Source organism: Mobula hypostoma, chromosome 4 (genome assembly GCF_963921235.1).
Source record: "Mobula hypostoma chromosome 4, sMobHyp1.1, whole genome shotgun sequence".
Lineage (NCBI taxonomy): Eukaryota > Metazoa > Chordata > Chondrichthyes > Myliobatiformes > Myliobatidae > Mobula > Mobula hypostoma.
The window spans coordinates 28,979,671-29,007,611 of record NC_086100.1 but is presented as its reverse complement, the minus strand read 5'-3'; the positions used below and the strand labels follow the sequence as shown (position 1 = coordinate 29,007,611).

The 27,941-nt window shown below is 42.7% G+C and overlaps 1 protein-coding gene across 2 annotated transcripts in view; it reads left to right on the top strand.

Moving 5' to 3' along the window:
• Nucleotides 1-27,941, top strand: part of rhbdd1 (rhomboid domain containing 1) — a 91,216-nt gene that overhangs the window by 168 nt on the left and 63,107 nt on the right. The gene's annotated exons all lie outside the window — the stretch shown is intronic.

Genomic DNA, 27,941 nt, shown 5'->3' with positions numbered 1-27,941 from the left:
GGGTTGTGTTGATAGGGCCGTGCTTACGCGGCGGCGGTTCTCATGGCTCGCAGCTGGCGTCACAGCTCAGGGCAGGCCGAGGCCTGGGAGCCTTGAGTAGGCCGCTGCTCGGCATTTGGTTAATTTTCACCTCCTGCCCGCAGGCAGCTTCTCTCGTGTGTGCTTTCTGCTGCTGTGTTTTGCTGGAGGTGCTTGTCTGTCATTTTCAACCTGCGAATCTCTTTTTACTGAGAAGGCACGAAGCACTCGCCCATTCCCCTCCCACCGTCCCAATCGATTTGCAGCATCATCATAATCGATAAGTGTTTACCGTCTGGAGCTCTGTCGCTATTTTATTTAATGCGATAATCCGGGTGTCGTGGGGAACTGGCAGCGAGTTATTTGCAAAATTAACCCAATGGATTTAAACACGTATGCAGATAATTGGAATAGGCACAGCTAAAATAACTTAACAAGTTTAATAACTTAATAAAATAACAACAACTTAACAAGAGCTGGAATGTTATGGTGAGGTTGTATAAGGCATTAGTGAGGCCGAATCTGGAGTATTGTGTTCAGTTTTGGTCACCAAATTACAGGAAGGATATAAATAAGGTTGAAAGAGTGCAGAGAAGGTTTACAAGGATGTTGCCGGGACTTGAGAAACTCAGTTACAGAGAAAGGTTGAATCGTTAGGACTTTATTCCCTGGAGCGTAGAAGAATGAGGAAAGATTTGATAGCGATATAAAATTATGATGGGTATAGATAGAGTGAATGCAGGCTTTTTCCACTGAGACAAGGGGAGAAAAAAAAACCAGAGGATATGGGTTAAGGGTGAGGGGGGAAAAGTTTGAAGGGAACATTGTGGGGGGGGGGCTTCTTCACACAGAGAGTGTTGGGAGTGTGGAATGAGCTACCAGACGAGGTGGTAAATGCGGGTTCTTTTAACATTTAAAAATAAATTGGACGGATACATGGATGGGAGGTGTATGGAGGGATATGGTTGGTGTGCAGGTCAGTGGGACTAGGCAGAAAATGGTTTGGCACAGCCCAGAGAGGCCAAAAGGCCTGTTTCTGTGCTGTAGTTTTTCTATGGTTTCTAAGTAAATTGTGTTGTTGGGGGATTTTCTGAATCTTAAAGCCATACACGAGTTTAAGAAGTGCAAGTTGCAGCTCAAACAAAGGGAATGGCAAAATAATTAATTAAGAGTAATAGATCTATAAAGCACGGAAATATGCCTTTCTGCCCATCTTTTTCAAGTTGTCTTTAAGCTACCCCCATTTGGCCCAAATTTAACCTGTCAAATATTGAAAGGCCTAAATAGAGTGGATATGGAAAGGATGTTTCTTATAGCGAGGGAGTCTAGGACCATAGCCTCAGTATAGATCGAGTTCCCTTTAGAACAGAGATAGGATTTTTTTTTATATCCAGAGGACCGTGTATCTGGAATACATTGCCATAGATGGCGGAGGAGGACAAGTTACTGCTTATATTTAGAGTGGAGCCTGACAGGTTCTTGATTAGAAAGTCTTGTTCAATATTATGGAGAGAAGGCAGGAGAGTGGGGTTGAGAGGGTCAATAAATCAGGCATGATGAAATGGTGGGGGCAGACTCATTGCCAAATGGCCTAATTCAGCTCCTATGTCTTGTGGTCTAACCCACTGAGTTCCTCCACCATTTTGTGTGTACATCAGATAGAACTTAAACCAGGCAAACTAGAAGATTTGTACTTGGATTGCATATTAGACTGTCTGATGGTGACTAAAGATGCTGAAGCCATCGTGCTTTGGTATGAAGTCACCAAAGTTGTTCAGTGCAGTTAAGGTTGAGTTGTATGCTCGTAGTGACTTCTGGCAGTCTGAACACAGGAGATGTGGAAGAATAGATGTGCAGTGGCACTCTGTAGGAGCAGCATTCCGCTGTCAGAAATAAGTCAGAAAGTGTTTGATAAACATGCCCCTTGGATTCCCCTTTCCCTATATTTCCTCATGTTAGGTTCTCCCATCCTTGGAAAAAGAATGTGAACACCCACCTCAGAATTTCGTAACCCTTTATAAGGTCACCCTTCAGCCTCTTTTGATCCAGGGAATACAATCCCAGCCTAATCTGTCTCTTCATAATTAAAGCCAGTTGCAGTGACACCACTGTGAATCTTCTTGCACCCTCTGTAGCTTAATTACATCCTTCCTATGATCTGATAGTCAGAACAAAATGTATATAGTGAAATGGGAGAACAGCATTTGAGGAAGAGAAGCTCTAGAAACAGAGAAAAACCTGTAGCACAATACAGGCCCTTCGGCCCACAAAGCTGTGCCGAACATGTCCCTACCTTAGAACTACCTAGGCTTTACCCATAGCCCTCTATTTTTCTAAGCTCCAGGAGTCTCTTAAAAGACTCTCTCATTTTCGCCGCCACCGGCAGCCCATTCCACACACTTCCCACTCTCTGCGTTTTTTAAAAAAAAAACTTACCCCTGACATCTCCTCTGTACCTAGGTCGAAGTTGTGAGTTACAATTTTGGAAGAGGGCCACTAATCTAGGAGGGAGGAGTGTTGTAGAAGCAGCAAACTGCTTATCCTTTTGCTTTCATGTAGCCAAGCATTGCAAGTACTTCACAGGAATGTTATCAAACAAAATTTGCTTAGACACATGAGAATGGCATGAAAGTAACTCTGGCATTGTGGAGATCTAAAATGTAAGCAATGTTGGAAATGCTTCCACCAGGCAATACTAATGGTGCAATGAGCAATGTAGTTTGATGTTCAGGTCCTTTGGCCCACAATGTTGTGCCAATGTTTCGATCTAACCCTTCCCTCCTATATAACCCTCCATTTTTCTATCAATCAAATGCCTGTCTCAGAGTCTCTTAAATGTCCCTAATGTAGCTGTCTCTACCACCATCCCTGGCAGAGCATTCCTCGTAGCCACCCCTCTCTGTGTAAATAACCTACTTCTGTCAACACCCCCGCCCCACCATGCTTTCCTCCAATTACCCTAAAATTATTCCCCCTTGCATTAGCCATTCCTACTATGGGAAAGAGTCTCTGGCTATCCACTCAGTCTATGCCTCTTATCATCTTATACGCCCCTATCAATTCACGTCTGATCCTCCTTTGCTCCAAAGAGAAAAGCCAAGCTCATTCACCACCATTGGCTCATCTGCAAGGAGCACTGTTACAAGAAACCAACATTCATCATGAAGGATCCCCACCATCCAGGTCATGCTCTCACTGCTGCCATCAGGAAGGGGACAGAGGACCTCAAGTCCCACACCACTAGGTTCAGGAACGGTTATGACCCTTCAAACATTGGGCTGTAGAACCAGAGGGGATAATTTTTCATTGATTCTAATGTGATTCTTTGTATTTACTGTGAATGCCCCCAAGAACAGGAAACTCTGCGTAGTATGCAGCAACATATATGTACATAGATAATAAATTTACTTTGAACTTTATCTTCATAAGGCATGCCCTCAAGTCTAGGCAGCATCCTGGTAAATCTCCAATGCCTCCTCTAAAGCTTCCTTCCTATAATGAGGTGACCAGAACTGAACACAATATTCCAAGTGTGGTCTAAACAGGGTTTTATAGAGCTACCTTGCAGCTCTTAAATTCAGATCCAGATGAATGAAGGCAAACACACCATATGCCTCCTTAGCAACCCTATCAACTTGCGCAGCAACTTTGAGGGATCTGTGATGTGGACGCCAAGATCTTGCAGGATTAAGGAAAACCCCCAAGGCATTCTACGAGTATGTGAAGAGCAAGAGGATAAGGTGTGAGACAATAGGACCAATCAAGTGTGACAGTGGAAAAGTGTGTATGGAGCCAGAGGAGATAGCGGAGGTACTTAATGAATACTTTGCTTCGATATTCGCTATGGAAAAGGACCTTGGCAATTTCAGGAATGATTTATAGCAGACTGAAAAGCTTGAGCATATAGACATTAAGAAAGAGGATGTGCTGGAGCTTTTGGAAAGCATCAAGTTGGATAGGTCACTGGGACCGGATGAGATATACCCAGGCTACTGTGCGGGGCAAGGGAGAAGATTGCTCAGTGTCTGGCAATGATCTTTGCATCATCAATAGGGATGGAAAAGGTTCTGGAGGATTGGGGGGTTGCAGATGTTGTTCAATGATTCAAGAAAGGGAGTAGAGATAGCCCAGGAAATTATAGACCAGAGATCTTACTTCAGTGGTTGGTAAGTTGATGGCGAAGATCCAGAGAGGCAGGATTTATGAACATTTGGAGGGGAATAACATGATTAGGAATAGTCAGCATGGCTTTGTCAAAGGCAGGTCGCGCCTTATGAGCCTGATTGAATTTTTTGAGGATGTGACTAAACACATTGATGAAAATAGAGCAGTAGATGTAGTGTGTATGGATTTCAGCAAGGCATTTGATAAGGTACCCCATGGCAGGCTTATTGAGAAAGTAAGGAGGCATGGGTCCAAGGGGAACTTGCTTTGTGGATCCAGAATTGGCTTGCCCGCAGAAGTCAGAGTGGTTGTAGATGGGTCATATTCTGCATGGAGGTTGGTGACCAGTGGTGTGCCTCAGGGATCTGTTCTGGGACCCCTTCTCTTTGTGATTTTTATAAATGATCTGGATGAGGAAGTGGAGGGATGGGTTGGTAAATTTGCTGATGACACAAAGGTTGGGGTGTTGTGGATAGTGTGGAGGGCTGTCAGAGGTTACAGTGGAACATTGATAGGATGCAAAACTGGGCTGAGAAGTGGCAGATGGGGTTCAACCCAGGTAAGTGTGTGGTGGTTCATTTTGCTAGGTCAAATATGATGGCAGAATATAGTATTAACGGTAAGACTGTTGGCAGTGTGGAGGATCAGAGTCTGATCTTGGAGTCTGAGTCCATAGGACACTCAAAGCTGCTGCGCAGGTTGACTCTGTGGTTAAGGCAGCTTACGGTGCATTGGCCTTCATCAACCTTGGGATTGAGTTCAAGAGCCGAGAGGTAATGTTACAGCTATATAGGACCCTGGTCAGACCTCACTTGGAGTACTGTGCTCAGTTCTGGTCACATCACTATAGGAAGGCTGTGGAAACATAGAAAGGGTGCAGAGGAGATTTACAAGGATGTTGCCTGGATTGGGGAGCATGCCTTATGAGAATAGGTTGAGTAAACTTGGCCTTTTCTCCTTGGTGTGACGGAGAATGAGCGGTGACCTGATAGAGATGTATAAGATGATGAGAGGTATTGATTGTGTGGATAGTCAGAGGCTTTTTCCCAGGGCTGAAATAGCTAACATGAGAGGGCACAGTTTTAAGGTTCTTGGAAGTAAGTACAGAGGGGAGGTTGGGGTAATTTTTTTTACGCAGAGTGGTGAGTGTGTGGAATGAGCTGCTGGTGACCGTGGTGGAGGCTGATACAATAAGGTCTTTGAAGAGACTTTCTGGATAGGTACATGGAGCTTGGAAGAATAGAGGGCTATAGAAATAGAAACATGAAAATCTACAGCACAAGATAGGCCCTCAGCCCACAAAACTGTGCCAAACATGTCCTTACCTTATAACTACCTCGGCTTACCCATAGCCCTCTATTTTTCTAAGCTCCATGTACCTATTCATGGTACATGTAGCCGCCCGCTGTATAAATCGGTCTTTTTAAACTCTTCTCGTTGTTCTCACTGGCTGACTTCCATGTGCTTGCACAGTCGTGCCCCGTTCAAACTGCTGAAGAAATAACCCTTCAAACCGTTGAAGAAATAACTATGGGTAATGCTAGGAAATTTCTAAAGTAAGTACATGTTCAGCACAGCATTGTGGGCTGAAGGGCCTGTATTGTGCTGTAGGTTTTCTATGATTCTATCCCTCTGTTCCTCCATACTGATAAGAATTTTGCCATTAACCCTGCATTCTGCTATGAAATTCGACCTTCCAAGATGAATCACTTTATACTTTGCTGGATTGAACTCCATCTGCCACTTATCAGCCCAGAACTGAAGTGAGAGTTGCTGGTCTGTATTTCCCTCTTCCCTTAAAGAAGGGAAAAACATTTTCCACTCTCCAGTCATCTGGTATTACTGCTGTGGCCAGTGTGGGCGCAAAAATCATTGTCAAGGGCGTTGTAATCTCTTCCCTTGCTTTCTGTCGTAACATAAGGTATATCATTGTCTGGCCCTGGAGAATTATCTACCCTAATATTTTTCAAACATTCCAGCTCTTCCTCTCTTAACATCAACAAGTTCAAGCATATCAGCCTGTTGACACTGTCCTCATCATCGTCAAGGCTCCTCTCAATGGTGAATACTGAAGCAAAGTATTCATTAAGGACTTCCCCTACCTCCACTGGCATGCTTCCTCTACTATTGAAGCAGCAAGTTTTATAGTTGGGAGCACAGGGAATCAAAGTTTCAGTCTTAAGGTGCAGCCAGAGTAAATACAATCAAAGTTATGCAAGAGTCCAGGACTGGAGGAGCTCAAAGACCCTGTGTCATTGGAGAAGATTGCAGATTTTGGGAGAAGGATTTATAACAGGAATGAAGATTAATAAACTGAAAATTTTAAGGACAAGTTTATTTGGCTAAGTTATAAGATTATTCTTGCAACTGAAACAGCTATGTTGATACCTGGCATCTGGGTTTTCCAGAAATATGAGTTTTGGCGAGACAGCTGTAATTGAAACCCAGTTGCTCCATATTGCATGATCAAAGTTGATTTCTCAAACAGGGTTGAAATTGTATTTTAACCATATTGTCTAAGTAAATAGATAAATAAGTAAATAAGACAGGTTCTTGGCATTGGTGTGTCAGCAGCAGCAGGTTTCATTTCTGTGGTTCTATATTATCCGGGTGGAGTTAGACTTGGAATGGTTTCTAGAAGGGTTCACAGTACTGATTTGAATCAATAATATTAATATATTCAATATTACTATTTATGTAAATCTGCAAGGTACAGACTGCAGCACTTCAGAAGTACAGTACTTACTTGGAAACATTGTGAAGACTCTCACAATGTCCTATCAAATGCACTATACAAATGTAAATCATCTATTGTTGGGCTGAAAAACTAAAATAAAAGCCAAGGATGCTGGAAGTACTCAAGTCAGGTAACATCTGTGCAGATTAGATGGAATCTGTGGAGAAAAAAAATTAACATTTTTTCCATTTGATATTTAATCAAATATTATGTTTGGAGGTTGGGTATGAAAATGTTTTCTGATGTTACCAGGACTGAGTACTGCTTCTGAAATAAACATTAATTTCAAAAGATACTATTCTCAGCTTGTGGTTGTCAGCGCTGAGAGCAGCATTTCTCACCCGTCCTGCAATTTATTTGAAAATGTGTCCATGTTGTTGGAATTATATATGAATATACCAATTTATGAATTGGGACTGGCTCTCAAGTCTAGGCCAACATGTAATATGGACATAGCAGATCTGATAGTAACCTTACCTGTTAACCACTGAACTCTTAAAGCTTGCTTCTCCATAATCTCTTTGCATCTGCCATGATATCTGGAAGAAGATGGCACCAGTGAACAATACCACTAAGGGCGACTCCTTCAGCTGGTCCTTTTCTGTCTCTGAGAGGATCTCAGAAGGCTGGGAGCGAAGCCTGTGGCATGGAGGTCAGAAGCCTGGAGATGGGCTGCGAGCTGACAATAGATTCCATTTCCGGACGATTAAAATGCCGAGGAAGATTAAAATGATCGAGGCAGGTGTGGAAGGCGAGCAAATGTTCAGTGCCGTCTACCACCTCGCACTCTCTGCTGCCAGAGGAAGGTGTCTGCACGTGATGGTCTCTCTCTTCCCCTTGCTTGCGTTCAATGGTTATGTCGATCTCTGTCTCTCTCTCTTCTCCCCTCCCCCCCCCACAATGTGGTTTGTGTATTGGACTCTGGCTCAAAGTATGATGTGTTTTTAGTTTCTAGTTGCTCCTTTTTTTTGTTGCTATTTTGGATGATTTTTGAAATGGGGTGGCATGCGGGTAATGAACACTGAGCTGAACTGAAATGTGCCTGGACTTTTCTCGATTTTGTGTTTTTTCACTTGCTTTTTTGCCGTTTGCACAATATGTTTATTTTGCACGAGGGGGGTTGTTGATGTTTTTTCTTGAATGGGTCCATGGTTTTTCTTTGTTTTGTGGCTGTCAGTAGGGAAGACAAATCTTAGGATTGTATACTGCATACATACTTTGAATCTTAAAAATGAAGACCATTTCCAATTTGCTTCAAGGAAGGAAGTTCTAATGTCTCAAGCATCTGAGAAGATGTTTCTCTTTATCGCTATCTTAAGTGGATTGACTTTAGAGCATGGTCTAGATTTCCAGACTACTTCACATGAGGAAATTTTGTTCTACTTCCATTGGTTGGATCTTGTGTATTTCAGTTAAGTCGCTCGTCAGTCTTGTAAACTCAGGAGGATTGTGTACAATGTTGTTAGTCAGTCCACTGGTTACTGGTATTAGTTTTGTAAACATCTCAATTGTTTCTAATACATTAACTTCTTTAAGGGCACCAATACTGCACATAGAGCTCTGGTGTGACCTCAACAAAGCACTTTGTAACTGAAACACAACCTTCCTATTTTTGCATTTTTTTTCATCTAGCTATAAATAATACCATTCTGTTAGTTTTCCTTATTCTTTGATGTACTTCCATGGCAGCCTATTGTGAACTATGGGAACCAGAATCTTTTTCATCTTGGAGCCCTACATTTGGTCACCATTTAAAAGGCTTTGTTTTAACTTTCACAATTTCACATCTTCCCACATTGAACACTTTTTGCAAGATCTTTGACTGCTCACCAAATCTGTCTATATAATTTTGTAGGCTCAATTGTTTTTCCTAACTTACTTTCTACCTGTTTCTGTGTTGTTAGATCATAAGACCGTAGGACATGGGAGCAGAATTAGGCCATTCAGCCCATTGAGTCTGCTCCGCCATTCCATCATGGCTGATCCCAGATCCCGCTCGACTCTACTCTTGCCTTCTCGCCATAGCCCTTGATGTCCTGACTGATCAGGAAACGATCAACTTCCACAAATATACCCATGAATGTGGCCTTCACCATAGTCTGTGCAGAGCATTCCATAGAGTCACTACTCTCTGGCTTAATATATATTAAAAAAAATCCTCCTTCCCTCTGTTCTAAAGCAGTGGCCCCCAACCACCGGGCCGCAGACTGGTACTGGTCCGCAAAGCATGTGCTACCGGGCCGCAAGGAAACAATATGATTTGGCGATATGAATCAGCTGCACCTTTCCTCATTTCCTGTCACGCCCACTCTTGAACTTGAATGCATGAGAGGTCATCAGTGACCCAAGATGTGAAAAGGAATGGGTTCGTGACCCATTTGTGAATGTTTCTGGTGAATCTTCCATGTCAGCACGGGAAGAAGATCAACTCCTCGAGCTTGCAAATGACAGTGGGCTGAAAAGTATGACATAACATCTCTGCCGGCATTCTGGATCAAAGTCGAGGCTGAATATCCTGAGATAGCCACGAAAGCACTGAAAACGTTGCTTCCATTTCCAACATTATATCACTGCGAAGCGGAGTTTTCTGCAATGAATGCAACGAAAACTAAATTGCGGAATAGACTGGAACCCCCTTCGAGTATCGCTGTCTCCCATCACCCCTCGATGGGACTGTCTTACTGCAGGAAAACAAGCCCAGGGCTTCCACTGATTCAGCGATATTGGTGTGTTGCAATGATTTTATATGTTCATACGAGGAAAGTATGCGCTGTGTGTTTAATATTAAATTCATTAGATAAACCCCTTTCGAACCGAAATTGAGTATATTAGCCACATAAGTGACTTGTAGTTGACTTATCACCTATATTATGGTCGTGGTTAACACATCCTTCCCCACCCCCATCGGCCGGTCCGCAAGAAGTTTGTCAATATTAAACTGGTCTGTGGTGCAAAAAAGGTTGGGGACCCCTGTTCTAAAGTGTCACCGCTCAATTTTGAGGCTGTACCTCTAGTTCTAGATACTCCTATCACAGGAAACATCTTATCCACACCCACCCTATCTAATCCTTACAACATTTCGTAGGTTTCAATGCATTTTTCTAAATTACAGTGAGTACAGACCCAAAGCTGCCAAATACTCCTGGTACGTTAACCTATTCATTCCTGGGATCATCCTCATGAACCTCCTCTAGATTCTCTCTAATGACAACATATCCTTTCTGAGATATGGGGCCCAAAACTGTTGACAATACTCCAAGTGTTGCCTGACTAGTATGTTATAAAGACTCAGCATTATGTCCTCACTTTTATATTCTATACCCCTTGAAGTAGATGGCAATATCGTATTTGCTGCCTTTACCACAGACTCAACCTGTAAATTAACCTTCTGGGAGACTTGCACGAGGTGTCCCAGGTTCCTCTGCACCTCTGATGTTTGAACCTTCTCCCCATTTAGATAATAGTCCACCCTATTGTTCCTTTTACCAAAATGCATTATCATACATTTCCCAACACTGTATTCCATCTGCCACTTTTTGCCCATTCTTCCAACTTGTCTAAATCCTGCTGCATTTGCATTACTTCCTCAGCTCTACCTACCCCTCCACCTAACTTCATATCACCCAAAGACTTTGCCACAAAGCTAACAATTCCATTATCTAAATCACTGACAAATAATGTGAAAAGTTGCAAACCCAATACTGACCCCTGATGAATACCACTAATCACCGGCAACCAGGAAAGGCCCCTTTTGTTTCAAAGGTACATTTAATGTCAAAGAAATGTATACGATATACATCCTGAAATGCTTTTTCTTTGCAGCCATCCACGAAAAACAGAGGAGTGCTACCAAAGAATGAATGATAGGTAAATGTTAGAACCCCAAAGTCCCCCCAGTTCCCCTCCCTCCCGCGTGTAAGCGGCAACAAGTGACAATTCCCCCCCCCATCAGCAAGAAAGAAAGAAGCATTGGCACCCACCACTGAGCACTCAAGCATGCAGCAAAGCAACAGCAAAGACACAGAATTGCAGTACCCCAAAGACTACTTGTTCACCCAGTATCTGACATACCACAGGCTCTGTCCCTGCCTAATAAGGAAAAAAAGATGTCTCCATTTCACAGCAAGAGGGGAGACATAACAAACAACTCGCTGGTTTACGATGTTAAAAGTCTGTTGTGTCGCTTTTTCTGTGCTCTGTGCCCAAAGATCTCAGCTCTCCAGGCATACAGCCTTAGATCTTCCGACTCCCATGACACACCGATTTCCTGCCAGGACACTAACCTTCGATCCTCCCGTCTCCAGAGCCACAAAATCTTGGCCCTCCGAAGGCGAGCAAAGCTCTTAGACCGCACCCTTGGCATTTCGAATAACAGCCAGTCATGAAGCCCTGAGAGCGGGTCCCATTCTCGCAAAGAACTATAGTCAGCTTGTAACTCCAGGTCAGGGTCTTCAAAAGAACCCTGAAAGGGAAAAATAGAGATATTAAAGATAGAAATAGCGCTGTTTCCAAAGATGCAGGCAGAGGAGTCGCCGTTAGGCACCATCGACTCTCCTAAGCTCCTGCTCCTGCGTGTCAGCCATTCCTCTATCCATGCTAGTACCATTACTGAAATGCCATAGGATTTTATCTTGTAAAGCAGCCTCATGTGGGACCTTATCACTGCCTTCTGAAAATCCAAGTAAATAATATCCACTGTCTCTCCTCTGTCCACCCTGCTTGTTACTTCCTCAAATGACTCTTAACACATTTCTCAGGCAAGATTTCCCATTACAGAAACCATGCTGACTTTGATTTATTTTATCATTGGTCTCCAAGTACCCCAAAACTTTATCTTTAATAATAGACACCAACACTTTCCCAACCATTGAGGTTAGGCTAACTGGCCTATAATTTCCTTCCTTCCTTAAAGAGTGGAGTGACATTTGCGATCTTCCAGTCCTCCAAGACCATGCCAGAATCAAGTGATTCTTGAAAGATAATAACAAATGCATCCATTATCTCTTCAGCAATCTCTCTCATGACTCTGGGATGTAGTCCATCTGGTCCAGGTGACTTATCCACCTTAAGACATTTGAGTTTGACTAGCACTTTTTCCTTTGCCTAGCAATGACACTTACTCCAGCTCCTTGACACCCATGGACCAATGGCACACCTCCACAGTGAAGGCAGATGCAAAGTACCTATTAAGTTCATCTGCCATTTCTTTGTCCCCCATTACTACCTCACCAGCATCATTTTCTAGTGGTCCAATATCAACTCTCGCCTCACTTTTACTCTTCATATAACTAAAAAAAATTAATAGCTTGCTTCATATTATTAGCTAGTTTGCCATTATATTGCATCTTTTCCCTTTTAGCTTTTTTAGTTGCCATTTGTTGGATTTTAAAAGCTTCCCAATCATCTAATTTCCCACTCACTTTTGCTACCTTATAACCTCTTTCCTTGGCTTTTATGTAGTCCTTAACTTCCTTTGTCAGCCACAGTTGCCTACCCCTGCCACTTGATAACTTTTTTCTCTGTGGGACATACCTATCCTGCGCCTTGTGAACTATTCCTAGAAACTTCAGCCACCTCTGCTTTGCTGTCATCCCTGAATCCACCTGGGCAAGCTGCTGTATAATTCCCTTTATTCCATTGTGATACTAATACATGTGACTGGTGCTTCTCCCTCTCCAATTGCAGTATGAATTCAATCATATCATGATCGCTGCCTCCTTCGGATTCCTTTACATTAAGCTCCTTAATAAGACCTGGGTTATTATACAATACCCAATCTAAGATGGCCTTTCCCCGAGTAGACTCAAGCACAAGCTGCTTTCCCTGTCTTGCAATCTGACACCAACTTGATTTTTCCAATCCCCTTGTATATTGAAGTCCTCCGTTACAATTGTGACATACCCTTATTACATGCCTTTTCCAACAATCTTTATAATCTCAACTCCACATTTTGGCTACTATTTGGAGGCCTATATATGATTCCCATAATTGTTTTTTTACCTTTGCAGTTTCTTAACTCCACCCACAAAGATTCAACAATCTGTGACCCTTTGTGACCTCTTTCTAAAGATGTAATTCCATCTCTTAACAATGGATCTACGCCTTCCTGCCTGTCCTTTCAATGCAAAGCATATCCTTTGATGTTGAGCTTCCAACTATGGCCTTCTTTCAGCCATGACTCAGTGATGTCCACAGCGTCATACTGACCAATCTCTAATTGCGTCACTAGTTCGTCCACCCACAACTATACTTCTAGTATTTTCATTTATTTGGTAAATAAATTTTAAAAAGTTGTGCACCAGTCTATGGCATACCATTCATTACATTTTACCATGGATTTTTTTAAAGTTTATCTATTAAAATAAGCATTTGTATCTACTTTCTCATTCCTGTTTGCCAGCCAGTTTTCTAACCATGCCAATATGTTAATTCCCAAAGCATTAATTTTTATTTTAAATATCTGTGGAAGCTCTTACAATCTATACTCTCCTAGCTCGCTATGTCTTGTGCTTTATTCTTTTCCTTCCTTGTTAATCCTTATAATGATCTTTTCCTTTTTATATATTCTGCACAATCTTCTGACCTGCACAATTGTGCTTTTTTTCCTTTTAAGTTTGATATAGTGTTTAATTTTTGTTTAGTTAACTATGGATGGTCACCTTGGATTTTTTTTTCTTGATGGTTTGTTTAACGACCAATTCATCTTCGAACTAAATGATAATTGAATTATATTATAATGACAACTGTCTGAAGATATTTTTGTAGATCTTTTATTTACATTTATAGATTTTTCTCTGGTCAGCTCTGGAATGTAAGGCTCCAAGAATCATCCTGGAAGCACTCTGAACTCCTTATCTAAGCTATCTTTAGTCATCAAAGTTGCTGGTGAATGCAGCAGGCCAAGCAGCATCTGTAGGAAGAGGTGCAGTCGACGTTTCAGGCCGAGACCCATGATTTTTTTCCATACCTTTCTGACCAGCTCTCATTATTTCTTCCTTTTCTATATCTCTTACTATGTGAGCTGGACTATGTCCCTATAGTACAGTTCCCACTTTCATAGTGCTCCACTTTTACCAGACCAGACTTTGAGCACAGATTCACATCGCTAAGCTGATTTGCCCTTTGCACATATTTCAGGTTATAATCTGGAGTTTATAACCTTTAGTACCCGGTTCTGCAAACAAACTATACAGAACTTTTTAATGTCTTGCCCAATATTGTTTGAATCTACGTGCACCATGATTAGCAACACCCTCACTTTCCACTTTTAGATGCCTCCAGCCCCGGCCAGAGTCAAGATGAATCTTGCTGTATCTTGCAGAGAACAGATTCAATTCTGCTGTACTGTGATCCTTACCAACACACACCCAGTTGAATGGCTTCCTGAACTATAAGGTGATGGTCAGTTAGCTCATTCACCTTGCAGTGCACACTCATTCAAGCAAACCTTCTCCCCACCCCCCACCCAAGATAGTTTGAAAGCAAACAAATGCATTCGGCATTGGTTTGCATAACCTTGCTGTGTTGTGTCATTCACTAAGGTTGTGACTGGATATATCCTTCACATACACGAGGAGTAAAAATCTTCATGTTACGTCTCCGTCTAAATGTACAATGTGCAATTTGTAGTAATTTGTAATAAGAAGTGTGTATAATAGGGCAGTTAAAATAGCATAGAAATACAATTGTATCAATGTGAATTAATCAGTCTGATGGCCTGGTGGAAGAAGCTGTTTTGTTGGTCCTGGCTTTTATGCTGCAGTACCGTTTCCCAGATGGTAGCAGCTGAAACAATTTGTGGTTGGGGTGACTCGGGTCCCCAATGATCCTTCAGGCCCTTTTTACGTACCCACCTGTCTCTAATTGTCCCGAATACTGAGAAGTTCACATCTACAGATGTGCTGGGCAGTCTGCAAATAAGCTAATATTCCTTAGGTACCTAGATTTTAGTTTGAAGTGTCTACAATGAGACGTGAATAATTTACCTTTGTAGCTCTGTGCCCATGTTTTAGTGGTGGGTGGAATTTGCCTTGATATTTGTCAACTTGCAACTAAGCACTCGTCCTTAAGATGTATGACAAGCCATTGATGTTGGGTGGGTAAGATGGACCACTGAGACTTTTACAGTACATCATGTTGATCAGACATGTTACTTGTATGATCTACTTTTTCCATTTAGTTTGATTTTGAAACAGTTTTAATTTGGTATAAAATTGAGTGAATTCATCTTGCCTATATGTACTGAAATGTGATCTTTACTGTAATATTTAAATAAATAAAGGTTTTGGTCCTCGTACTAAGAGATTATGTTTGTTCATCCTTCACAGTGATTTGAGTAATGTTGAGGCTAGACTTTTATTCGCCACTTGTGTCGAATAATTCCCATGACCAGTTGCTCTTTTGGGACATTTGATCTTGTCTGAATGCAACATCTGAAAGCAATATTTTATACTGTGTGACAGGTTCTGCCTCTTGTCTCCTTCATTGGTTTTGCATTAAATCTCTTCCTGGCAATCTGCTGCTTTAGTACTTTAGACTTTAACCTTCTGGCCATCATTCTTTTTCTGGCTGAGAAGACTGATGAAGATTCTGAATTTTTTTTTGAGGCAAACTGTTTTGGAATGTTATTAGAAGAAAATATGCTTGATCTATCCTTGTTATTCTGAAGTGGATGTGGTTAAGTTTTTGTAAGTTCAGTTTTCATTGGTTCTTTAAGTACCAAAAATGGTGCACCACACTATACATAATTGGGAATACTGCAAAATATATTATTTAATATATTTTGTTTCTAAGCACATCATTAGTACCTTGAAGAAAAATTAAGCTTTCTAAATATTTAATATTGCAGTTGCACGTAATAGCTTAGTCAGATTTCCATTCCTCTCCAATTATTGATTGTTTAGTTAATATCCTGATATAGGCGTGTCTTATTAGAACATAGGAAATTTAGTACAGATGAGCAGCACGCCCGAATACCAACTATGCCAATCTAACCTATCCCATCTGTCTTCACAAAATCTGTTTCCCTCTATTCTGACTGTTCTACATCCCTCTTAAACATTCTAGTTGTATTTTCTTCCATCACCCCTGAAAGCATGTTCCAGGCTCCTTCCACTGTCTGTGTAGATATGTGTGTGTATATGTATGTATGTGTGTATATAATATAATCTTGTAAATCCCCTTTAAACTTTCCCCCTTTCGTCTTAAAGCAATGCCGTCTGGTATTTGATATCTTCACTATAGCAAAAAGACTGACAATCTATCCTATCTATTTCTCTTACGCTTTATATATTTCTTTGAGCTGCCCAATGTAGGATAACATAATAGGTGCCAAAGGACATGTCTGTCCTTCAGAAACACTGTCATTGAGTTGTGTTCACTTTAAGAGACAGTGTCTGACGTATTGACATTGGCGTAAGCTGGTTGCTTTTGGTTTGTTTGTAACAGAAGTTAGGGACTGCACCTTTTGTTGGGCACATAAAATGACTCTCTCATGTTTTATTCACAAAATCCTATATTAGTGACCCTGACACTTGCACGATTCCAGAGTTCCTCAACGACGTGTTGACCAATGCAGTTGCTTCGAAGCTGCCAGAATTTTGGGAGCTGCCGCCACCACAAGGTTTGCATAGGTAGAAGTCCAGTGTGCAATGCGAGAAATCACTGCAGACAGTGCCAAATTCTACTTTGTAGCATCACTAAGTAGTTCCACTGCAGTCAGAGTGGTGAGTCTACTAAAAGACCTGACTGTACATGATAAATATGTCACTCTGAAAACTCAGCTATTACAGGCATTTGGACTTTGAGTCTGAGCACACCCAAAAGTTGCTCTCCTTGCCTGGGCTGGGTGACACTAGGTCTTCAGAGCTAATGGATCACGTGCTTATCTCTCCTGGGCAATCACCATCCTTGTTTTATTTTTAAAGAACTTTTTATGCACCAAATGTCTGATCAAGTTCGCACAACCCTTGCTAATACACCTGTGAAGGGCAATAAGGAGTTGCTAAAATGGCCGATCGTCTAAGCCAGGTAGAGATGCTTCATACCTCCTTCTTTCCCTGTCTCTATAAACCCTGTCAACAGAGCCTTCAGCAGGCTCATGCCCGTGGCTCCAAACCAGACAATGCTGGAATGCTGGTCTATGTTTTTACCACACACACTTTGGCATGAACACTAAGAACTGCTGGCATGTCGGGACATCAGAGGCCTGTGAACACTGTGGGTTCCAGTTGCCAGGGTCGTCTGTTGTACTTTACAGACAACTTTTCAGGGTGCTGCTTCCTGTATAACAAGGGCACTCAAGTGTGCTGCCAGCATTGCCCAATGATTATAAGGCAGAGAGTAACAGATCCTTGCTGGACGCTGCCAACAGTAGCAGGATTTGGAGTTGTGGGACATGCCAAAGGACATTTAGTAGATCTTAAGAACTGCCAGCTTTTAGACGCAAAGGACTTTGGGTTATTACCAGGTAACCCCAGTAAGTTCTTCATGGCGATTCAGTCTGGTACATGCACCATATGTGAGTTCACTCCCCTGCTGGGTAAACTTCACACCCACACTTTCCACTACAGTCAAAGCCCATGTGTCGAGCACCACGCCTCCACAACTGGTTCACCGGTCCACATCTGTGCGTGTAGACTGGACTCCAAGCTGGCCAGCGTGAAGGCTGAGTTTGCTAATGTGGAAATGCTTGGCTTTGTACACAGGTCGAATAACTCTTGGGTTTCACCCCTCCACATGGTCCCTAAGCAGTCCATGCAGTGATTACCATCAGCTTCAAGAGCCAGTATCTCTCTGTTCGTTAACTGGTCCACATATATTCAAGTCTTTTTAGCAAGTTTAGGTAGAAATATTTTTTTTCTAAAGTGGACCATCAGGGGCTACAATCAGGTGCCCCTGTGTGTGCTGAGGACATTCCCGAAACTCCTGTTATAAGCCTGTTTAGCCTATTTGAGTTTCTGTGCATGCCATTTGGGCTGAAAAATGCAGCACAGACTTTCCAGTGACTGATGGACTCTATGTTAAAAGACTTAGTTTTACCTTTTGTTTATCTGGATGACATACAGTGCATCCAGAACTGAATACTTAGCACATCTCCACACACTTTTGGAGGGCTTAAGCCAACATTGGCTCCTTATCAACCCCACTAAATGCCAGGTCGGTTATGTTGACTTTTTTGGCCACCGCGTCTCCGCGGAAGGTGCAACACCTCTGCAGTCAAAAGTCACCAATATTATGGTCTTTTCACTTCCCTGTTGCAAGAGTTTTGGGTGTGGTGAATTTCTCTTACTGTTTCATTCCATGAGCTGCTAAACTTATGCTTCCTCCTGTATAGTGCCCTTAAAGGCAATGTCTCTAATTACATGCTTGAGTAGTCAAAAGACATGACCAAGGTATTTTGATGATACCAAGTGAGCTCTTTCCAACACGACCCTACTGATGCACCTCCTCTCCAATCAATGCCCCCATAGCCATCACTGCTGGTGCCTCAGACATGCTGTGGGTGCTGTGCACAAACAGTTGGTTGGAGGAATGTGGCAGCCGCTTAACTTTAGCTGTAAGATCTGTCCCCCCCCCCCACGCCCCACCCTCGAGAGGAAGTACAGCATGTTTTGCCACGAGCCTCTCTGTCTCTCTGCCATCATTTCAGTTTTCTACTGGAGGGTGCGTTCATTGACCACAAACCCCTCATGCACGTGATGTCGAAGTGTCAGACCCTTTGTCTGCACAGTAGCAATGCCACCTGGCCTACTTTTCAGAATTGAAGACTGACAAACACCACATTGAAGGGGAAAAATAATGCTGTGGCTGTTTGCCTCTCGCGGCCTGCCATCAATGCCGTACGCATCGGGGTTGACTGGGCTGGCATGGAGGCTGCCCAAGTTACTGACCCAGAGGTCTAGGCTTACAGGACAGTCACAGGCCTGTGATTGGCTGAAGTCGACATAGGGGACCCAGGAGTTTCTCTGGTGTGATGTCTCAACCAGTTGCCCTCGGCCCATAGTGACTGCAAACTGGAGACATACTGTTTTTATCTCCATTCGCAGCTTCTCGTATCTGGGTGGGAAGGCTTCACAGAAACTGGTTGATTTGAAGTTTGTGTGGCACAGCCTTAGGAAGGACGTGTGAGAGTGGAGTGTAGCCTGTGTTGTGAGTCTGTGGGCAAAAACTAACTAGCACAATTGAGCACTATTGGGATCTTTCAGGGTCCCTAAGCGATGGTTTGACTATGCCAATGTGGGCCTGGTTGGTCCTCTTCTGAACTCTTCTCCCGCGTGCCCCCCCCCCCTTTACCATGGTGGACTGTACCACCAGTGGCCAGAAGTCATCCCTCTAGCGTCGACAACAGCTATGGGCATGGCTTTGGTGTTCATCAACACCTGGGTAGCTTGGTTTGTTACCCCATCTGATATTCCTTCTGACCGCAGTCCCCAGTTCACGAAAGAACTCTGGCCTGCAATGACCAGAACCTCGGCATTAAATTGCATCACACCAGGGCACATCACCCACAGTCCGATGGCCTGTGTGAGCGCTTTCTCCATTCCTTAAAGGTTGCTCTGAGGGCCTCCCTGACAGATAAGTGTTGGCACAATCACCTCCCTGATGGGGCTCAGTCCTCCGCAGCTGAGTTGGTGTACGAGGAGCCATTGAAGGGTGCTGCGAGATTTTTATTTCTGAAGCCACAACTGCCTAGTCAGCATCACAGCAGCATTCCACCCTCCTCAGTAAACTCAATTCTTTTATACCTGTTCCTACCTCCCATCATGGCATGCAGCACTCTTGGGTTCCAGCTGCCCTACATTCTACCTTGTTTGTTTTTGTCGGCCATGATGTACATCAACACTCCATTAAGCCCCCACACATTCTGCATTTTGGAACAGTGAAAAGACTTTTACTGTAGATGGGGAAGGGTAAACCTGAATGTATTTCTGTAGGTCACCTTAACTGGGCCACCAAGACCTGCATGGTTCCACTATCATACTTCCACGTGCTTCACAACATGACCATGTGCTTGTCGGCACATCCCTGGATGAGCCAGAGGCACCTGCTGTTACTCCGACCAAGGCACATATGACCCGAGCTGGTCAGCTTACACGAGCTGCAGACAGACTGACAATGCTGGTTTTGGTGTATTCTGTGGTGGGGGTGGGGGGAGGTTCCTGTGTGGGCTAATGAGTTGGGTGCCAGATGATACACATTGTTCATAATAGAAACTGTTATACATAATTCACAAACACTGCCAATGAGTTGTTGCGTTCACTTTAAGAGACTATTTGACGTAATTACATCAGTGTAAGGTGCCTGCTTTTGGGCTGTTCGTAATGGAAATAAAGGCCTATATCTTTTAAGCACATAAAATGACTCTCACATGTTATATTCATAAAATCCTACACCATTAGCCCCTGACACTCCAGAAAAAACAATCCAAGTTTGTCCAACTTCTCCTTATGTTGTAGCAACTGTGCCTCTTGTATGGCATTTTACACTTCTAGTTTCTGGCACATTCATTTTGCACTCTTGATCTGCTGATCACACCTTTATCTGTGTGGCATTTACACCCTAGACCCAGCAAAATTATCCCATTCTTTCCCATTCTTTCAGGTGACTTCTGAATAATCTTGGCACCTTTTAATCAAAATGAAGTGCAATCATTTGTCACCAGATCTGGCTCTGCTATACCAAGCATTTCCTCTATCGAACACTGATATTTTAAGTTAATCCTGACATGAACAGATATAGCCAGATTCTGTTCTCTGCTGTACTTTATTTAAATCACTGTCCCTCAACTCTAGCCAGTTTCCGGTGTTCATAGTTTTCTTTACCTCTAAGACTACCATCTGTATAGCTGCCTTTATTGTTTCTTTACCTTCTGGATATTTATAGTATACTAAAATAATGAAGTTTTACAAGACCCATCCTGCATGATTTTGAAACTTGAATGCTTCTCCAATTTATTTTCCATCTTTCTTCACACTGAAGGAAAAGTTGGAATCTGAAACAAAAAAAAACAACACTGGAAGAGCCTGGCAGGGCATGTAACAACTATGGAGGTAAAAGGTTTACCCTGCATCGGGACTGAAAGGGAACGCAAGTGATTGCTAGTATATAGCAATAAAAGGGAGGGGTGGGACTGAAACCAAATGGAGCGAGGATAATGGCAGATGAAATTAAGTGAGGAACAAGACAGAAAGGAGTCTCCAAAATTTTCCTGATGGTATATGGAGTCAGACACTCATGGTAAAGATGAGCAGGCTGCAACCAGGTGGTTGGAAGTTATGGAAAGGATGGAGGACATGAGAGGTGTGCCAGATGTAGAGGGGAACAGACTGAACAATGGAAACAGGATAGAGTCCAGGTATAGGGAAAAGGGCTTCTTTCCTGGTTCCATCTGCCCATGATCTTCTCATTTGGTTTGACCTAATACCTGTTGGTCCCTGGCCTAGCCCTCCTTGTCCTGTTATATACTGGCAAACTTTCCTCTGTCTCAGTCCTGATATAGGGTGTTCACCCAAACTATCAACATATACCTTTTTCCTCCAATGATGTTGCTTAAAGTGCTTTCTCTGACTTGCCTCTGTATACAAGACTTTTTTCCTAGCCCCGAGAGTGTATTCCTGCTAGATTTACTACTCTATTCTTCCCTTTACTCCAATGCAAACTAGTATTGCAGCAAGTTCCCTGTCCTCACTTTCAATCTTTTTCTTTCTCTTCTACCTGCCCCATTCTTCAGAAGTTTTTTGTAGTGATCACTTTCCTTTCCAGTGCTTGACAGTCATTGTTGCCTCCAGACTCAATGGCTGTGAATCTGAATTCGAAGTTTTAAACCAGACCAAATCTGAAGTCTCTCATCGCTTTCTCTGCACTGAAACAACATAATCAATGTCAAAGTTAACACTCTATGACTGTGACTGTCATTGAGTAGTTTGTAGCTATCGTGTGTGTGTGGGGGGGGGGCAGCATTAGGCAAACTGTTAGTCTGGAAAATTTGGTAACAAACCCACTCCAATTCATCCCCACCCTGCTGGTTGACCTCAGAAGAGTAGCTTAGAATGTTGATGTCTGCTGCAATTGTATGTTTATTCTTAGCTTCATGTAATATAGGAGCTCTGCAGAAAGCTCCTGGGAAACCAGGGGAAATATTACCTCTGGAGTTTCCCAAGAATGTATTTTTAGCTCTTTCCTCCAACCATTGGTATTATTATCTGATCACCTTGCCTGATATTGAACATAGACATTAAAGCACAGGAGCAGGAGTAGGCCAGTCAACCCATGATGTTGTACCAAACAAATTAAGCTAATCACATCTAATTAAACTAATTCCCTCTGCCTGCACATGATCCAGATCCCTTTATTCTCTGCATAGTCATATGTCTATCCAAGAGCCTCATAAATGCCAATATTTTATCTGCCTCCCCCAACAGCCTGGCAACACATTACAGGCACCCACAACTCTGTAAAAACAAAACTTCCGCCGCATCTGCTCTCAGGATGAGGCTTTTCATTCTAGGACGAGGGAGATGTCTTCATTTTTTAAAGAAAGGGGCTTCCCTTCCTCCACTATCAACTCTGCTCTTAAACGCATCTCCCCCATTTCACGTACATCTGCTCTCACTCCATCCTCCCACCACCCCACTAGGAATAGGGTTCCCCTGGTCCTCACCTACCACCCCACCAGCCTCCGGGTCCAACATATTATTCTCCGTAACTTCCGCCACCTCCAACGGGATCCCACCACTAAGCATATCTTTCCCTCCCCCCCCCCCTGCATTCCGCAAAGATCGCTCCCTACACAACTCCCTTGTCCATTCGTCCCCCCCATCCCTCCCCACTGATCTCCCTCCTGGCACTTATCCGTGTAAGCGGAACGAGTGCTACACATGCCCTTACACTTCCTCCCTTACCACCATTCAGGGCCCCAAACAGTCCTTCCAGGTGAGGCATCACTTCACCTGTGAGTCGACTGGGGTGATATACTGTGTCCGGTGCTCCCGATGTGGCCTTTTATATATTGGTGAGACCCGACGCAGACTGGGAGACCGCTTTGCTGAACATCTACGCTCTGTCCGCCAGAGAAAGCAGGATCTCCCAGTGGCCACACATTTTAATTCCACATCCCATTCCCATTCTGACATGTCTATCCATGGCCTCCTCTACTGTAAAGATGAAGCCACACTCAGGTTGGAGGAACAACACCTTATATTCCGTATGGGTAGCCTCCAACCTGATGGCATGAACATTGACTTCTCTAACTTCCGCTAATGCCCCACCTCCCCCTCGTACCCCATCTGTTACTTATTTTTATGCACACATTCTTTCTCTCACTCTCCTTTTTCTCCCTCTGTCCCTCTGAATATACCTCTTGCCCATCCTCTGGGTCACCCCCCCCCGTCTTTCTTCCCGGACTTCCTGTCCCATGATCCTCTCGTATCCCCTTCTGCCTATCACCTGTCCAGCTCTCGGCTCCATCCCTCCCCCTCCTGTCTTCTCCTATCATTTTACATCTCCCCCTCCCCCTCCAGCTTTCAAATCCCTTACTCACTCTTCCTTCAGTTAGTCCTGACGAAGGGTCTCAGCCTGAAACGTCGACTGCGCCTCTTCCTATAGATGCTGCTTGGCCTGCTGCGTTCACCAGCAACTTTGATGTGTGTTGCTCATATATCCTTTGACCATTTCCCCCCTCTCGCCTTAAATATATGTTCCCTAGTACCAGATATTTCAACACTGGGGGCAAAAGATGACAGCTGTCTACTCTATGCCTCAGAATCTTAAATTTATATAAGCTCTACCCTCAAAATCTGCCACTCCAGAGTAAACAACCCAAGTTTGTCCAAACTGTCCTTGTAGCAGGTGTCCTTTAACCCAGCCAGCATCCCGGTAAACCTCCTCTTCGCCTTCTCTAAACCCTCTACGTTTTTATGATAGAATGACCTAAAGCAAATGCAATACTCCAGATGTGGTCTAACCAGTGTTTTACAAAGGTGTAATATAACTTCCTCACTCTTGAACTCAGTGCTGCTCCTAATAAAAGTGTTGTTTACCACCCTGTTGACCTGTGAATTCTCAAAGTAGCAGTACACTGTAAAGTTGGTGTGGAGCTCGAAACACAGCTGCTGTACTCGGCGCCACCCTGGCCCCTTTCAGGGAGCAATAGACTTGGACCTCAAGATCCCCCTGTACATCAGTACTGTTGAGGATCCCACCATTAACTGCGTACTTTCCCTTTATATTTGATCTAAAGTACAGCACCTCACCCTTGGATTAAACTCCATCTGCCATCTCTTGCCCAGATCTACAATGGGTCTATATTCCACTGTCTCCTTTGGCAATATTCTACACTATCCCTACATTTTCCAGTCTTCTATACCACCTTTTTCCTCAGTAGAAATGTCAAACAATGGAGGATATGCACTTAATATTCTGGGGGGAAGTTTAAAGGTGATGTGAGGGGCAATTTTTCTGCAGAAAATGTTGTGGTTGGACTAGGTCAGCAGTAGTAGTAGTGCAAGATGGCAGTTTTGTGGATTTAAAAGGCTTTTAGATTGATGCACGAATAAGAAGGGTACTTGGCTTGCTGAGTTTCTCCAGCATTTTGTGTGAGTTGAATATGAGGGGAATGGAGGAATGTGGGTAATACCCAGGATGAGGACGTCAAGTATAAATTGGCATCAAGGTTAGCATAACATCATGGGCTGAATGGCCTGTTCCTTGGTGTACTATTCTGTGTTATATATTCTATTTCCCATCCACAACAGCACTAGTCTTTATGTCAAATGTAAATTGTATAACCCACCCATCTGCATTTTCATCCAAGTCATCAATATGCTACACCTTTATAAACCACTTGTCACTTTATTCGGTACACCTGTACACCTGCTTATTAATGCAAATATATAATCATCCAATCATGTGGCAGGAAGTCAGTGCATAAAAATATGCAGACATGGTCAAGGGGTTCATTTGTTTTGTTCAGAATGGGTAAGAAGTGTGATCTCGGAGACATACACAATGGTGTCAGATGGGGTAGTTTGAGTAGCTCAGAAACTGCGGATATCCTGGGATTTTAACACTCAACAGTTGCTGGAGTTTACAGAGAATGTTTTGTTTATCATACCAATCTAGTGAGCAGCAGTTTTATAGGTGAAATGAGAGGTCAGAGGAGAAGGGTCAGGCTGGTTCAAGGTGACAGTTACACAAATTGCCATATGTTACAACAGTGGTGTGCAGAAGAGCATCTCTGGACACACAACAAACACGTGGAACCTTGAAGTGGATAGACTACAGCAACAGAAGATCATACCATGTTCCACTCCTGTACCTAGTAAAGTGGCCATTGAATGTATATTGCAAATAACTGAGGTCCCAGTACACATCCCTGCAGAAAGCTACTAGTCACGGACTTCTGGCCAGAATAAGACCCATTCCAGTGTAGAGAAGCAATTCCTCCAATTAAATATTGGTGATGCTGAAAATAAATTCTATTTTTAAACCCCATCAACTGCCTTAGTTGACAATCTAATCTCCTCTCTGTTATGAAGGTTTAGTTTCATTTTTGTAATGTTACCTTCTCCCATTCCTGCTGCATTTGCTAAACCCTGGAACATGTTTGTCACTCCATATTTCATTGTTTCAGCACTCTTTTCCCTGGAACCTCATTCAAAATATAAATTCTGCCACAATTTAGGGTGGTTAGAATTTCGAATGGACTGTCTGAGGCAGTGTGGAAATAGGAGCTTTGATGATATCTTTAGGTACACCTATGATGAGCGATTATATTGCCAATGCACAGAAGGTTACAGACCAAGTGGTAAATGGGATTCTGCTTTATGGTCAGCATGGACTTGATGAGCCAAGTGTCTGTTTCGGTGCTCTGTTAATATATAACTCTGAGATCAGACGTATGCTGCCTCAGATATTGATCTCCGAATTGGAACTTCAGTCATATAAACCTTAAAATTTCTGAATCTGTATCTGGAGACAAGTTTGTTTTAAAACATGATGCCATAGCCCATCAATAATTTGTTTCAACCCATGCAGCCATTTTGGACAACCAAGGCTGAAGCAAGCACAGAGTGGGTACATTTCTGAAATTGTTTAAATGCTTGACACAAGTCACTTTTTGCTCTGAAAGAAAAGGCCTCTGATTATTCATGGAACTTTTTTTCCAAGTTTAATTTACTTTTGAGCTGATGAGCAAATATGCAAGCACGTGGCCGGCTCAGTCGAGGCATTTAACTTGCCTGAAGGGTATTCTTAATATTTGTACATTTGGAGGCAGTGGCATGACTTAGGAAGTCTCTTGCAGAAAAAGAACAATTTGCCTAGTGTTTTTGATTTGTTACTTAATCTAGGCTCACTGACCAAAACAGTGCTGTCTTTAAACAATGACCTAAAACATCCATTTTAAGGCAAAACTGCATTCCGTGCACTAGAAGCTAGTTGCCTGTCATCCTCTTTCCAGAATAGGAGCTTTGTTCACATAGTGATCTAACATTCCTCATTTTAAAACATCTGTTTATCCTTTGGTGTAACAGTATCCAAATGTATCCTTGTCATAGTCCGGTCTAGTTCTAATGGTTTTTTGTTAACAAAAGAACCTTCTATAGTCTATGAATGAAATCCTGAAGAAGTTTATTGTTGCCTTATCCCAGAGCTGCGTTCAATTGATTGGAGCAAAAGTTCCCATCCACCTAATCTGTGAATATCTGAGTATAAGATTTCAGAAGCAGAATTACATTTTTGCATAATTTAACACATTATGGATCTCAGACTTTTAAAACAGCTTGGAATATAATAGGCTATTACAGAGTCTGCATTCCTCTAAGCTGCTTTGAATGCAGCTTTTCAATTTTTAAGGCACAAAATATGTACTAACAAGACATGGACAATTAAATTGTAGCAAAAGTAGGAAGGAGACTGCAAGAAAGATATTAAAGATTTTGTGTGATTTTCTAAATTACAAATATTAATGGGGGAGGTGGAATTGTTCTTTTTAATATGTTTCAAAAGATGCTTTTGGAGTACTGAGTTACATCTTTGTTCCTGGTGTACCATTCTTAAAGTGACATGAAATTCTATTTCCTGCAAAGTGCACAGTTTACTTTTCCTTCATGGATGCACAGACAACATGAAGAGATGATAAGTCCTTAGACTAAACAATTGTTGCTCAGTTCTCCACTTTCAGAGGATTAGTCAATGGTGGACTCTCAAAGTAAATTTATTATTAAAGTACGCATATATTACCTTGATAATTGTTTCCTTGCAGATATTTGCAGCAAAAGAAATAAATACAATAAAATTTATGAAAAACTGTGAATAACAAAGACTTATTGGGGGACCGCTTCGTCGATTACCTCCATTACATCCGCCAGAAGTGGAATTTTCCCCTTCTCACCTGCCTATCACCCTCCCACTTGGTCCCCTCCTCTTTCCCTTCCTTCTATGGCCCACGCTTCCCTCCTATCCAAATCCTTTCTCTGCAGCTCTTTACTTTCCCTACCCACCTGGCTTCACCTATCACCTTCTAGCTATCCCCCTTCCCCTTCCCCACCTTTTTAATCTCGTGTCTTCACTTTTCCTTACCAGTCCTGAAGAAGGGTCTCGGCCCAAAATGTTGACTGTTTGTTCATTTCCATAGATACTGCCTGACCTGCTGAGTTTCTCCAGCATTTTGTGTGTGTTGCCTTGTTAACTCTGGTTGGTTTTATTGAACTTCTTGACCTGTCATCATATCATCACAGCTATTGCCATCCTCACTTACTGAAGGATTGAGCATGGGATAATTATGATGGAGATGTCAGCATCTACATTTATTCATATCATATTTAAATTTCACTTGTTGTGCAGCAGAGTGGCAGAACGCTTCTCAGCTGTTCTCCACATGTACACTGACAGCTGCTGCAAAACAGTTGGAAGAGAAGTTTCTTGTGCAATATAGTGCACAGGACTTCATGTCAACAGTTACAGGAAATGGTATACCAGTAGTCTCTCATGCAATGTGAAGTGATACATGGCATCTACATTA